The sequence below is a fragment of the Gavia stellata genome, chromosome 3 (genome assembly GCF_030936135.1).
Source record: "Gavia stellata isolate bGavSte3 chromosome 3, bGavSte3.hap2, whole genome shotgun sequence".
In the NCBI taxonomy this organism is placed as follows: Eukaryota; Metazoa; Chordata; class Aves; order Gaviiformes; family Gaviidae; genus Gavia; species Gavia stellata.
The window spans coordinates 41,543,807-41,559,590 of record NC_082596.1 but is presented as its reverse complement, the minus strand read 5'-3'; positions in this window follow the sequence as shown (position 1 = coordinate 41,559,590).

The following is a 15,784-nucleotide window of genomic DNA, read 5'->3' as shown; positions in this document are numbered from 1 at the left end:
TAATATGTGTCATGGCTGGAGTTTTTTGCTACTCACCCTATGTTTTTCCTTCTGTTTCTGTCCCACTTTGAGTGTGTTTTGTGCAATCTCTCACTAAAATAACATGCTAGTAAATCCTTAGAGACTGTCTCTATTTTAATCCTGCGTATTAGGAGGACTTCTCTAACTTGTTTTTTCAACAGATCAGCATTTAATAAATATGCAGGTATTGCTTGTCTTATGTGGATTAGGGACATTTTGGTCAGCAGAGTAAAACCTTTCCATTTAAGGAAAATTCATACCATACAGAACACAAAATTAAAGTTTGGTTATGACTAGTGTTTCTTATTTGAACATCAGATTCTACTTCCTCCACAGAAAACAAAAGTTCTAAACTTCGCCTGAAGAACTGAAGCAAACCAAAAATGTCAGTGCACAACATTTTTACTGTTAAAATGTGGTGGTAAAGTTCACGTAACAAGCAAAATTTACAGTGGTACAAAGCTACAAAGAGTAGCTGGATGAAAATAACAGAAGTCATTATTCTTTGTATAAACACCACATGTCATAAAAGTTTGGTTTGGCTTACATATAGGGCCGCTATGTATCAAACCTTTGTCACTTCATTTTTGCAATTCAGGGTTTAGTTTTTTCCTGCCTTTTGAACTGAACTCTAGTTGTTTGGATCTGAAAAAATGGACTTTCCTCCCAATCAGCAAAGATTGTTATTAACTCCTATCACATTTCTCTACCTAATTTGGATCCCAAATTTCACCTTTCCCTTGGATATGATAGGCCTGGTTCAATTCTTATTTGCCGTGGTTCATGCTGATGTGACCATGCTGAAATTGCGGAATTGCTTCCAACTTTTATCTGTGACAGTGAAATGGGAGTGATGGCTGCTCAGACTGCTGCCAATCTCTTCTGTAATGTAATTCATTAATTACCAGAAGTCAAATAAGACTTGATTAGGTGGAAACCTTCCAAAAACAACACCACAAGTGTTTAGGAAAAGAGTAACTACCTGCTATTCTGTAGGATATGTTTTTATCAAAAACAAACAAACAAACAAAACCAAGAAAAACTTGAATTCCTATTTTAATATTTGAGAGCACTGTACAGGTTCTGTATTTCATTCTTAAAAGCAAGGTCCTAGCATCTTAGGAAAATGTGGACTATGATAGTACTTCTCATGAAAGTACTTTTGTTAATTAGCTCTAATGCTTTGCCTAGAACAGGCTTTTGTTAATTATATATGCCTAGGTTAAACATTAATGGTTAGCATTTATAAAGAGCTTTGATTTTTTTTTTAAGTACCCAGCAAACATAAACTAATAATATGTCACAATATCCTGTCTAATTAGATAACTGTATAAATTCCCCACAAGATACATTATTTTTCACTTCCTGTCACTGAACTATTGTATAGTATTCCTTTACACTGCTAAATGGTTTCTTTCCACTCCAGGAATGATTGAAGTATAAGGAAAAAAAATACGTGAAGGTTGCCTGGGAAATTTCATTTTCTCATTGGAAAATTCTAAGCTTGCAGTTTACTTGAAGGGAAGAGTCAGTTTTTATGAAGCTCCTGAATAGAAAAAAAAAATGTGTGGGTTTTTTGTACAATGTAGAAATGTTACATACGGTGTTTTCAATAAAAAATATTTTGGAAAGTCTTTTTGCTCCAAAAGTTTGGTTTCTGTATACTAAATAAAAAGGAAACACATCTTACATGCCCCCTTTTACAGGAATCTTTTAAAAATTTTCATACTCGTGGCTTCTGGCCTAATTTGCTCTCTACTGCTGGAAACATTTGCAACTTGTGGTATATGTAGCATGAATAGATTTTCTGTGCATCCTTCTGGACAAAATATGTGTTGACGTTGATCTTCACATCATTAAAACAGTAGGCACTGATACCTGTCTAGTCATCTATTTTTTTATGACATCCATTCTTAACATTTCTGAAGACATCAGTTCTGGGATCAGTTTGGAATGGAAAAATGAAATTTATGCCTTGAAAATTCAGGTGATACCATGAAATTGAGAATACCTTATCAGTAGAATACCTTACATAGTCATTATCTGAGCTTAACTTTATTAGAAGTGGTGAATTTTGCTAAATTTGCTCTTCCTTTCCATTTGTCACGTGAATGCTGAGATATGTCCTGGGAAAACTGATGGCACCTTTGCTGAATGGCGAATTGGTTTGGAAATATGTTACTTCAATGCACCAAGAGTGACTTAAACATGAATTTCATAAAATTTGTTTCTTTTTTTTACGTAGGATGAGACCTGCCACTTAAGATACACCTGTCTGTGATCTACCCTGCCAACAATGAAAGCATTCAAACTGCAGCTTGGTGTTTACCATATAAGCTTGAAGGAGTTTCTCTGCTTGTCTTTTTATGACCTCGGGTTTGTTAAGATACTGCTAATGCTACAAGGTTTGCTTTTGCTATTTCTTATTTGAACAGGAAACAACTTGAGTCAGGACCTTTCCACTTCCCACAGAATGGCATCCTGCACACTGGGACATGAAAAGTCCTTTATGCACCACGGGCAGAACGAACAGCCATTTTTTTCTAATGCTTGGCAAGGTCATGAAGTTGTCAGTTTTAGTTGTTGCTCACAGTTGTCAGTTTGCCCAAGCAGATCCTTGCCACCGGAAGGTGACATGGCATCTTTCACTGAGGCACTAACAAGTAAACGTATCTACACAAGAATTTTTGTTCTTTAAAAGAATGAGTAATGGTTAAATTCCTCATCTGTGATTTTTAGAAGGAGCTGTGGGAATGAAGTGCTCAAATCCCACTGAAAGTCAAAAATATAAAACTCTTAGGTACTTAAATGTTAGGACTGCTTTTTCCTAGGAGTTGACAACATAACAACTGTTGTTCATATCAGAAACCAGAAGCATTGCTGAAATTAGGCCACTTCTTTAGCTACTCAAGGAAGGACTGAACTGCAGTGGCAACTCTGACCCCAAATCACTTAGGTGTTTTGATCATGCTACCAAAAAGGCTCATCTTAAATTTACATTTCTGGTAATCCTGGCAACGCAGTTAAATCACCTTTCAGAAAAAGGACTATTTCAGTCCTCATGTAGATTTTGGTAAATATCAAGTATAGGATGAAAAGAAGAGGGAAAGATCCATCTGTGCTCCTCACAACAGCAGCTTCAGTAAATGCAGAAACATGATCATCTGAAGTTTGTATTTATGGAAAAAGGTAAAGGACGAAAGAATTTCCAAAACTTGCTGTTCTGGGGAGAACTTTCTGGAGTAACTATGCTAACTTATCTGTTGTCTCTCTGCCTGTCCAGTTTAGATTTATTAGAGGCATGTATCTCTTTTGAGGAGCTCTCTCTGTTGAAGTTACAGCTCTTGGGATATGCAGGCCCCCCCATCCTTTCTCACTCAGCCCCTATTCACGTTATGGATACACTCACCCTGCCTCTACCTAACTCTAATTCATAAACAGATGGATTCCCAAGGTTGTGGCAAAGCACAGCTGCAGTGCAAACATAGATATTAACATTCCCATAGCTTTAGAAATATGGTATTACAGCTCATGGAATTTAACAGAGTGCCATGCATTCAATTCCTGTGTCACTGATGTTATTATATGTATGTTAGAAATCCCATCTGAAAGGTACAGATTACTTCAGTGCCTTTTGTTCGCCACTAACTCCCTAGAAACCATATGGAGTGGGATTTTTCAAAAGCATGTACCATGGACTTAACTCTGCTCGAGTTCAAACCAGAGAGCTTTATCATTAACTTCAGTGGAACCTGAAGTAGGGCAGCACCAACTGCTGTAGAAGATCCAATCCTTTATAATTATTGAAAGAAAGATTACAGAGGGACTAATTTTAGATTCAAGTCAATGGGATCTTTGGGTGTGAAAGAAAGTAATGGCTTGCTCTTGTGAAAGAAACAGGGGCTCAGCAATAGGACTTCAGAGAATGACTTTGGCTTCAGCCATGCATCCCGACATGTTGACATAGGTTCCTCAATTCAAACAGTTTCCAAAGGGTAGGTGTTGGCACATTAACAGTCCTGCTTCAGGATCCAGTTCTGAAGGATGTTGTAAGAATGAGCTTAGTGCCATTCATTTTGAGTTCTAATGCCTACATTTCCAGACAATATTACACACTATGGTTGTAAGTAGTATTTGAAATGGCAAAAGCAACCTGAATTGCTGAATGGGTACCTTAAAGCTAAGATTCTGCTAAAGCATAACACAAGTCAGGGCAGGCAAGTGAACACTTTCAAACCTCCATGGAATATACAGCATTTATAATAACAAAGAATTAAAGATGAATCTACACGACATCAACTGGTTTTGTATCTCGGAAAAGCCTTTGGGGGATTGTAGGCTTTTTGGAGGTAATTCAAATTCACATATAGCCCTGATCCCAGAGTGCATCTTGAGTGCAAAGTAGATCTACACCAATACTGGCCTTTCTTAGGTATTCTAAAGTGCCTTTCCAAAGCAAGGTAATAAACAATTACTTAAAACTGATTAAAGAGTTACATCCCATTTCCAAATGTGCTGGAGAGATATAAAAAAATTTTAATTTAGATAAGAATCAGACACTAGTCTGATAGCATTTCGCATCACTTGTAAAGCTGAATGACTACACAAAGTGAAGGGCAATAATGAACTGATACTCTGCTTCAAGTGAGATTAAATTTTAAACAAATATCTGTATATAGATGGAGATTTATAGAGGAGTCTAAGGAGAAAAGGCTTGATATGCATTAACACAAGTATACTCCACAAATCCTCAACTTAACCCCAGGGTATCCACCTTATGTACAGTATATTAGTATTTAATTTTACCTGAGAAATCCTTTCTTTGTTATTTCAGTCCTCTTCCACAACCTCTTGGGTTGTATTTTTCATGGTATTCTGTTTTATCCTAATATTTCAATGTGTTTTATTTGTATCCCTCTATTCTTCTGCTCTTCTGTTGAATAGTTTTTGGAGGTTTTTTTAGACTTTCCTGAGATAATGAGCCGAGAAAGCCTCGAGACCTGCTGATGTAGTCTCCATATGATACCTTCAAGACTCAAAACACAAGGCAACCCTCTAAAATTAAGCTGTATACTATCTTCTCTTCCCTTCAATAACCATATTTAACTTCAGTCCTCAGGTTACAGAGGGCTCCAGTAAACACTTTCTTCACAACAGAATATCTGGGGGCAAATCTTGTCTGTGGTCTAGCGTCCTGCCCCAGCTCATAGGAACAAAGGGTTGGGTCAGTTTCTTCTGGGTTTCTAAGTCTGCAGTATTTCTTCTGAATACAGATGACATGCATTTTGTGGGGCAAAATGCTACACTAAGTCTTACATGCTGAGCTGGGGCTGGGGGGTGGGGTTCACCTACCAGCCATGCATTTAGCCTTTAACTCTGCCTTGGGACATACCTAGCCAAATGGGCTAACACAAGAAAACCTAAAAGTTATTATAGCTCCATGCAACCTTTCTGTGAAATAGATGATGGCGAAGGTTTGTATCTGACCCTAAAATATAAATCAATGTTATGCTACTAGATTTACCTTGACAACAGAAAGCAAGCAGGCTATCATTATTCCAGCACTGAATATTTTTATTTTCCTAAATTATAAATATTACTTTTTCCTCTCTACCTTCAGTCTTAAGAATGTGGTTTCACATTTCATTTAATGCTAAATGGTTCATTACATAGAGTAGCAACTTAGTTCTCTTATTATGGTGTTATCTTTCACTTTGTCAAAATATGTCTATTTGATAAGAAATCTGACAGAAGTTGCTTATGATGGGATCACTAACAGCCATCAGTTTCTCTCTAGCAAATGAAACTGTAACCATGGAAACGGCCTTTTTTTGCCAGAATGAAAATGAGACAGCACTCTGCTGCAGCCATTAGTAGAATACACAAATGTCCCTCAAGGCAAACATCTAAAGCAAATGGACTGCAAAGTAAGGAGCACTAATTTCTATTTATTTAGGATTTGTAAACCTAGCAGAGCAAGATATTAACAAAGGAACAAACAAAAGGAGGTTATAAAAAGATGTTTGTATTTTTCTTTCCATTTACAAAACTCCTTATTTTAAATAAAAATACTTTATTCTGGATTTATAAGTATAACCTTAAATAGTACTATAACAATACCCTTAAATAATGTTGTGGTTTGATTGTGCCTGTTCTATGCAGAAAATTATTACAAAAATTTACACTAGAAGAAAGGGTTTTTTTAATTTTTGGAAATGCATCTTTTAGTGCAAAAGAATTACAAATACTGAATATGAGACACTTTTCTTCATACTGCTTAATTTTCAAACAACCCTGTTCATTCTGATAAGATATACCAGGGCTGATAATAAGTCTACTATAAACACTATCAGCAGTCGGCCACAGGCTGTCAAAGACCTTTCAAGTGTCAGACTCTTCTTACTGTCCTCTTTATTCACTACTACGCCCCTCTTGCTACAAACTACTTATTGAATGCATAGATTCTTTTGACAGACTAGGATTAGGTGAGGGGTCTCAAACCACCTACCATGTACATCAGTAAGATATATCTTAACTTGTTTGCCTTCTCCTTTCACATCAAAAATCATAGTTACTCTGGGAACAGCAATGTCTAGCCTCTGTTCTAGTTCCAGTTCACTGAATAAACTAAAGATACAATTTTCCACTAGGATAATTAGTTCGTTAACCAAAACTGTTTAGATATTTAATTCATAGCTAGCAATGGGTTGGAATCATCATGCCAATTACTTACAGATACCTTGGGGTGTTTCAAATACCTGTGCGCCTGTAAATATGACAAAGTGACATGCTGTGACAGCCACTTCCAGAGAGCTGTTTCCTACAGTATGATTATAAATACGCACCGTTGTTCTGATACGTTTCACATAGGTCAGGGTTAAGACACACTTATAGAAGTTGCCTACTGCCAGCTTACTGGCTGTAGCTGTAAAAAAAGAAAGGACAATGACAAAGTAGAAATACTAACCTGAGAAGGCTCTAAAGGAAAAGTGTTCAAGCTTTTATAAACTTACACTCCTTGACCTTTGTGGCTTTGTAAATGTGAACCATATCACAAATGAACGGATGTGGGTAATTAAAATGGCACGACAAAGACCACTGCCTCTCTGGAAAGTTACTTGGTTATCCTACCTGCAAAATGCCCCTAAAATACTCCCCCTCAAATCAAAAGAACACGTTAAAATAAACACAAAAGAGGGAGAGGTGTCTTGATTTTTGTTTTTGCTTGATATTGTCTTTTAATTGTCCTAAGCATATGTTCAGCCATATGTGTGAGTATGTATGTATACTCACATACACACAAACATAAAGTAACAATAGGAGATTAACATTGCAGGTGAGTTTGCAAAAAGCTTTTTCAGACTCAATTAGATATCTTCCTGAGTAGATGTATGTTTGTGAAAAGGCAAGCAAGTAAACAAATCTTGATATATTGGAAAACTGGGGGAAAACCCCCACAAATAGCTTTATTTTCTATTTTCTATTATAAAAGTATAGGACTGCACTGACCTTTTAAGGTTAAGAACACATATCCAGACACAGCACTAGCTAAGTGCAGTGCTTGCACATACTAGTATACATAATAGTTAATTAAAATTGGCAAAATTTCCAAGTAAATAGGTTTGTTATTGGCTGCTGGAAGCTGACAGCTGGAGTTACAATTCTCTTTAGTCCAGACATCAGAAAAAGCTTCAGCTGAATAATATTAATCTAGTCTAAAACTCCATCTCTAGGAGAACAAAAAAGATCAGTTAGCCGCTGAAATGTCTAGTACCAAAATACATTTCATGTGAAAGGACAGGAAATAGATGATGTATATAGCCACATTCTCAGTATTTGCATTGCATCGCAAATTCAGTCACCTTTATCATCACCTAATATAGGATCTTTGTAGTTTAGGGTACACACCTTTACTGTTTGCCCATGACATGTTTTTTCCCTACAAGACGGTGAACTATACCACTACATATATAAAAATAAACAAATATATGCAAGTATTACGATGTTTAAACTAAATGTGACAGTGATATTGTAATTGCTCAAGTAGTTTGCTAGTCTGTATTATTGCCATACATTCAGTGGAGGTTACTGAGAGAGTGGTAACACAATGGAATAGACTGCCCAGGGAGGTGGTGGAGTCACCCTCTCTGGAGGTATTCAAGGAGCGTGTGGACGTGGCATTGTGGGACGTGGCTTGATGGGCATGGTGGTGTGGTGGTTTTTTGGGGGTTTTTTTTTGTAATGGTTGGACTTGATGATCTTACAGGTCTTTTCCAACCTTAGTGATTCTGTGATTCTGTGATTCTGTGATTCTGTGATTATGTTCTGGGTAATTTGCTCTCAACTGAGCATTTATATTTGTTCCATAATCCTAAATTGATCCAATCTACTCAAGGCAACTAAGCTGAGAGAATACCTCTTCTAGGCTTCTTCAGTACTCAGTAAGAAGAGGGAAGCTCACGTAGAGAACGATTCAGCCACCTAAAATCTAAATGACTTCTTGGAGGTGCTTATTTTTCCTATTGGCCGTATAGGGGGCTGACAGCTGAGTAGTGCCTAAAACCAAGTGGACGAGCGTTCTCCGGAAGTATCCTCATATCCAAAAAAGAACAGATCAAACATTTGAAGTCAGTTTAAAAATGCACAGACTTACAGCATGTTTTGTCATAGCAGCAGCAGCATCACTATTGATATTACTACCATGCTACTCCTTCTGTACAAACAAAGGCAAGAAAAAGAAGAAAATAAGAAGAAAAAATCAATCAGCTAGCAGGAAGAAGAGAAAAAGTAGTGTTCCTTTTAACTGCACTGTAGATGTTTCTGCCTTCGACTGGCTCTGAAATGATGCTAACTGTGCCAGGAGAGACTGGTACAACTGGAGCTGCAGTAGCGTTCAGTCCAGACCTGGCCCTGTGATATATAACTTCCAGCAGGCATGTGCCATGCATTCATCCAGCAGCAACCGCTCACTGCAAGGTAGGTCAGAAAGAGAGCTGCTGGCACAACAAATTCAGTTTTACCTGCCCTTATTGATACTACAGTGAGTTCTGTTCTTCATCAAGTAAATGGCATGAGTTGAAATATATCTTAGGAAAGCTTCTGGATTGATTTTCTTCTCCAGCAGATCATTCCACATTGGACTTCACTGAGCAGTTCTGCTTACAATAACACCGCTGAATCCCATGATACTGCCAAGCACCATGGGTACAGCGCACTACTACATATGGTTATACTGAAAAAGGAACTTTTTATGTACCAAATGGCCTCTGGTAATTTCAGTTTTTCCTATCCTGAAGAGCTTGTTGTGTCTATATGACAAAAGAGAAATGCATTTTCATGGTTATAGAGACAAGTTAATATAAAATGGATAATCCTGTCTCACACAAGTGATGAGAAAAGTTCCAGATACTATGTGCTCTTCGCATTCAGAAAATATTAGTTTGCATTTTGCTATTTTTGTTGGTCCTGATGGTGATCTTAGTGATGTTTGTTGTTATTTGTTGTTTGATTCTTATAATTTATTATGAAAGGATTCTATTTTATTAGGTAAGAAAACTGTGAATATGCGTGAGTGTTTCAAAGTGCAGATGAAAACAGGATATTTGCCACCTTGTTTAAGAAAATATTATTTTAAAGACATAATTATCTGTATTATCAGTGGAGTCCCTTGGGAGCGTATTCACACCGACTAACTTTACCTGTCTCTAGAGTCCTGAGTTTCTTAGATTACAGAATCACAGAATGATAGGGATTGGAAGGGCCTTCTGGAGACCGTCTAGTCCAACCCGCCCCGCCAGAGCAGGTTCACCTAGAGCAGATTGCACAGGAATGCGTCCAGGCGAGTTTTGAATATCTCCGGAGAAGGAGACTCCACAACCTCTCTGGGCAGTTTATTCCAGTGCTCTGCCACCCTCAAAGTAAAGAAGTTCCTCGTCATGTTTAGATGGAACTTCCTATGACCAAGTTTGTGCCCGTTAGCTCTTGTCTTGTCACTGGGCACCACTGAAAAAAGACTGGCCCCATCTTTCTGGCACCCACCCCTTAGGTATTTATAAGTATTTATAAGCATTAATAAGATGCCCCCCTCAGTCTTCTCTTCTCCAGACTAAAAAGACCCAAGTCCCTCAGCTTTTCCTCATAAGAAAGATCACAGAATCACAGAATCACTAAGGTTGGAAAAGACCTGTAAGATCATCAAGTCCAACCATTAAAAAAAAAAAAAAAACAAGCAAACAAACAAACCACCCACAAACCACAAAACACACCACAACCCACACCAAAACAACCCACCCACACCACACAGCACCATGCCCATCAAGCCACATCCCACAATGCCATATCTACACGCTCCTTGAATGCCTCCAGGGAGGGTGACTCCACCACCTCCCTGGGCAGCCTGTTCCAGTGTTTCACCACTCTCTCCGTAAAGAAATGTTTCCTAATATCCAGTCTAAACCTCCCCTGGCGCAACTTGAGGCCATTTCCTCTTGTCCTGTTGCTAGCCTCTCTGCAACCTCCTTTCAGGTAATTGTAGAGAGCAATAAGGTCTCCCCTCAGCCTCCTCTTCTGCAGACTGAACAACCCCAGTTCCCTCAGCCGTTCCTCATAAGACTTGTGCTCCAGACCCCTCACCAGCTCCGTCGCCCTTCTCTGGACACGCTCCAACACCTCAATGTCCTTCTTGTAGTGAGAGGCCCAAAACTGAACACAGTATTCAAGGTGAAAGTGTATCTTATATGTTTTCCTTAACAACTGCAAACACCTCAGTAATCAAATAAAATATAATTGATAAGCAAGTGGGATCTGCACAGAGAACATTAAAAGGCAGATTGATCGCTAAATCTGGTAACTCCTAACTGCTCTAGCACATGTATTATAGCAATATGCTCCCTGGCATAAAATAAATCTTGTTTAAAACACCAGGATAAATTACAGACAAACCCATTTTTACAATTGCTACAATGAGTATAATTTCAAGTAATTTAAAAACCTTTTACACAACAAACTAAAAAGATAATCATGTGAAGAATCTGATTATAGGGAATATAGAAGTCTGAAGATCTCCCAGTCCAAAAGATCCCAGGTCTGTACAGTTTGAGAGGTAATATATTGTTGGGCTCACAGTCAGTATGTCTGTAGGGATCTGATCATGATAATCCTTGGTTTGTTCCAAATAAACCTCTGTTCTCCTCTGCTGAACTTCCTACAGCTGTGCAATAGCTTTTTCCTAGAAACACTGCCAAGAAGGAGCACAGTAACAGGGGTCAATTCCAACCATGAACTTTATGAATTGTTTAGTGGCACATTAAAGGACAGCATCAAGTTCACTTATAAGCTTTGAAATGATCTTATTTCTAGCCTGTGCAGGTGGATGATTCCCTGTACATTTGATTCACTTGGTCAAGATTTAACCCATTGTCTCTTGCAGCTCTCCCCTCTGCAAAAGCTTCTGCCTTCTGCTTTTTATACTTTATAACAGTTTCAGCAGTTTTACCAGAAAACTAAGGGGAGGAATCTGGAGCTCGTTTAGGATGCAGGGATATTGCTAACACACAAGGCTGCTTCTCAGCCTTTTTGAACACAGGCCCAAGTCCAGGAGAGCTGTCCTTCTCCACAGAGTTGTTTCAGAGTGGAGAACCATCTGCTTCACACCATGACACACGCGGTGCTTCAGATTCAACCTAACAAGAACAAGGATCCTGGTTTCTTTGGTGTTGACTCTTTCAATAACTTGGAGAATGACAACAGATTTACCTAGTTCAGTGACTTGCGGTCACAGCTAGCTGAAATTTGTGGAACCTGCCTTGCCAGTTTTTTTTCAGCATGCACTCTAAAAGAAGTAAGACCAAAGAACTAAATATTGCAGTGCCAACTTCCACAGTTTCAGTGCTGCTACCTGTCCACCCAGCAGATATTCAATTTACCCTTGAATAAGCTCTAAGTCCAAGGTCCATCCAATGAATCCCCATGAAAGTACCAGCTTGGTTGCTCCCTGAGCAAATTCAGCTCTGCTTCCGTACCACTCTTAAAATACAAAGCTGATCTCTTTTGGGGGATGTGGAACAAAATAGACGGTCTTCCATCTACTGCTACTGCTGATGTAGCATTTCTCCTCAGATAGATAGGACATCTTTTCTTGGCCAAAGCTGCATTAACTTTTAGAAAGCAGTAACACTAATGATAGAAGCTTAAACGCTTCACGCAGGTGCATTTAGTGGAGCTGAAATGGCTATTGAGCCTATCATAGTAGTCTTACAGGAGGGTTAGAAGAGAGCTCTGTGAATAACTGTATTTTTTTATCAAATGGATAAAGAATAACCAATTGGAAAAAATAATTTGAACATTTTTAATATTCCCAAAAAAATGAGATCTGAGACTTTATATTCAGATTGACAAAAATATTAAATATTCAGGGAATGATCTTAAAAAATGGTAAATTTTTCTAAATGAAAAGTTGTTTTGAAACAAAAAAAATCAAAACATCCCACTTGAAAATGTCAGTTAAGTGTTTTGACTTTTTAAAATGTTTTTACTGAAAAATTATAAATTATACATGAATTTGTGAATTGTTTCATCATCTGAAATATTCATTTTAGTTAAAAGAAATTTACAGCTGCCTTCATAGGTTTTTTTCTCATGTCTCTGCTCTAAGTAAGCAAGTTTTTTTCCCAAGTTTTTGTCTTTTAATTTGATTGACGTTTAACATATATATATATATCTATCATAAATCTCAAAGACTTGAACCATACGGTTGTGTTAAGAGTAGATCTGACTTCACTGAAAAGTAATACTTTCATAGACACTTACACACAAACACACACAAAGAGCAGGACAATTTCTGCTCTGAGTTACAATAGTTTAGAAGTGAGTAATTATTCTAAATTAAACTGAGTTACTTCAGAATCAAAATGATAAAATGTTTAGACCACTGTGCTGGTAGTTATTGAGAAAGTTGTGATAAATCATGGCATGACCTATTGGGTGCTCAACAACATCTGCATAATTACCACAATGATTATTGCAGTGTTGTCTGTACTGCATTGTATGATATAGCTTCCATGATAGAAATTAAATACTGTCATAATGTTATTTCTGTTTTCAAAGAGTTGTTTGGACAGCCAGGGAAATGAGGTAGCATTCAATTTTAGGTTTTAACTTAAAATACAATTGAGATCAGTAATTACTGAAAATCATTGCTGAGCTTGAACCTGCCATTTCCTTCTATATTTCTTAATTTATCTGATTTATATTTAGGTAAAATCAAATCCTGAGAGGAATAATTTCTGATTAGATCATATCTGTTATTTAGTATCTGTGGGGGATTTAATGCAATTGCTGCTAATTCTTGAAATTTGGCCAAGTGGTAGTTAACATCCTACAGATGAATCATAACAAAATACTTTCCTTTGTCTCTGTACAAAATGTAAACACAGAGAATATAAAGTGTTATCTCCTCTTTTGATTATAAAAAGTATTTATTCTTTTTAATCCTGTTATACATTTTTTCCATTTTTTCCTATCAATGATATTTATTTTCACTATTTCCAAACTTGCTTTAGCTCAAATATTGGGAAGGGTTACTGACTAATGTAGTTTTAAATTATAAGGAAAACTTCTTATCCTTTAAAACCATTAGAAAGAGAAAATAGAACTAATAGCACGTTATTAATTTATGTTCAAAGTAATTTATACCTCTGTAGTGAATGTTATATCTCTTTGGGTTTGATATAAAGATCGTTTTTATTTCAATCATAATTGTTTAAAATGTAACGATTTAATAGCAGAAAATGAACTTTCTATTTTATAAAGGCTTTGGGCCATAGTCTCTGCTCTGGTAAATGGCTACAGCTCAGTGAAGTTCCTCAATGTTCTTTCATTTGTTTACATCAGGAGAAAATTTTGGCTGCAAAAATAAATACTCCCATAGGACCCAGGTGAAATGAATGGTCAAAAGACGTATCACACTGAAATGAATATTCAACATGTTTCTGTTTTTCTGTTCTGAAATGGAAGAATTATTCAAACGAAGATAAGTATCACATCAAGCATTGTGATGTGTTTGTGTTAGCCGACATCTTCCTGGCTATTTTAAATAACCATTAAACAACTGAAAAGAGCCTTCCAGTAACTTGCTTGTATCATCTCTGCTTGGAAGACAATAGCTTGCCAGGCTGTAATCTGGACAGTACTGAATCCTCTACATTTTCCCTTGAGTGTGAATGTTATAAATAGTGACTAACTGGAACTTTCAGACTTCAGAGCAAGATTTCATTTGCTGGGGAATGGTGTGGGAGCAGTGTTCATACAGAGGTACAAAGAAAAACCAAGATAATTTAACAATAGCCTAACTGGTTCCTTTCGTTCAAACTATTCCCAGGAGGTGCATACAGTCTGGATTTGTAGCCACAGTCTCAGAAGGACTGGACGACCTTTCTGGAAAAAGACATATGCCAACATAGTTTATAACAAAGAGGGTATGAGTTGAGGTTTAATTTGGCATCTTTTTTGCCTTTCATCAGTATTCATGCTTGTTTCAGACAGCAGCATTACTTTCAGATTAGTCAAACTTCATAGTATAACTATGTTAAGCAAAACATGAGAAAATAAGTAAAAGGTTTTTATCAGATGATGGCAATATTTAGGTATCCAAAAACATCTAAGTTTGCATCTCTTCAAGTTACCTCAATTTTCTTATGTACTCTATTAAAAATATTTCTGTTTACCTTGTTTACATTTCCATTTACCTTTCTCTCAGTGTGTTTGGTTTTATTTTCCAGTAAATATTTCACCAACATGAAGATATTTCTGAATTATTCTCTGTTTCTGTCAACAGAAATGCTAAATATAGTCTGCAGCAGTGGCTGCCTTCATTAATATGATTTCAAAACAACAAACACGATATTCAGTGCATACTTTATTTCTGCTAGGAGACATCACATTTCTAATTAAACTCAAATCATCACTGAATGAAAATAACATGGAATTCAGCATGATTATTTATATTGTACTTTCAATTGTTATTACTTTTCTTTTACCAGGCAGAAGAAAAAATAATCATAGGGCAGAGGATGACATTTGAAAAAAAATACTCTCTCTATGAGCAGGCTTTGTTGTCACAAGTACTCTACTGACAATAAGATTTTAGGAGAGGTCTGTTTGTATCACAATGAGTAGTATTCCTCAGGAATTAGTAATTCACCCAGGAAAGAACCCAAAGAATTCTTTACTATAGATCTTTGTAGTACTTCTCAGGAAAAGTTTTGCTTTTTTAGTCTATGGAAAACTTTTTTGTACTTTACATGAAGAAAGAGAAAGAAAGACAAAGAAAGACAGAAAGAAAGACAGAAAGAAAGACAGAAAGAGGAAGGAAGGAAGGAAGGAAGGAAGGAAGGAAGGAAGGAAGGAAGGAAGGAAGGAAGGAAGGAAGGAAGGAAGGAAGGAAGGAAGGGAGGGAGGAAGGGAGGGAGGGAGGGAGGAAGGGAGGGAGGGAGGGAGGGAGGGAGAAAGGAAGAAAATTTTTTTTTCGAAGAGCAGTAAGGAAGATGATGGATTAAAGCAGATGCAGACTGTTTGCAGTTATATAAGACTATTAGGTACCCTGCTTGTTCTGGCTTTTGTAATTTGTCCGTGTCCTACTTTATATAACTCAATCCATTGTGAGCAAAAACATGAAATACCAGGATAGTTCATACTTCATTTTGTCAGCAAATTAGAAAAAAATATAAAAACAAACCCAATAGACATCATATTTGCTGAGTATAGA